We start from the raw sequence: 424 nt of genomic DNA, 5'->3' as shown, positions 1-424 counted from the left end.
ATAACATTGAGTTTTATGCCTGTTATACTGGCTTATTGTCGTTATTTTTCATCTATTTCTTTCCAACGTCTGTCCTGTTTGAATTCTTTTGATTTAACGTTTCTTGCTGCAGCTCGCCAATGCTACGTAATTGTGTATTCTTATATGAGCTATACCCTCTCTGAAAGGGATTAACGCTTTTCCGTTGAACAAGCAGGGGAGGTGAGAGTATCAGCACAATCGTTGCGTACTTCATATGAAGTTCCTTCATAGCTTGTTGCACGCGCTACGCTTAGCAGCTTTTTTCGTTTTAACCATTTTTCTTCTGTGAACAGTAGTCCATTAATATTTCCAGAATTAAAATTCTCCTCCAGATAATTTTACGTTTTTTCCACGGATTTTGCCCATTATCACTATATCCGAAAAAAAGAATTTGAAATTACCC

This window comes from Trypanosoma equiperdum, assembly GCF_001457755.1.
Source record: "Trypanosoma equiperdum strain OVI genome assembly, contig: ctg_1903, whole genome shotgun sequence".
Taxonomy (NCBI): domain Eukaryota; phylum Euglenozoa; class Kinetoplastea; order Trypanosomatida; family Trypanosomatidae; genus Trypanosoma; species Trypanosoma equiperdum.
The sequence above is the reverse complement of the archived record's forward strand: the minus strand, read 5'-3'. Positions refer to the sequence as shown.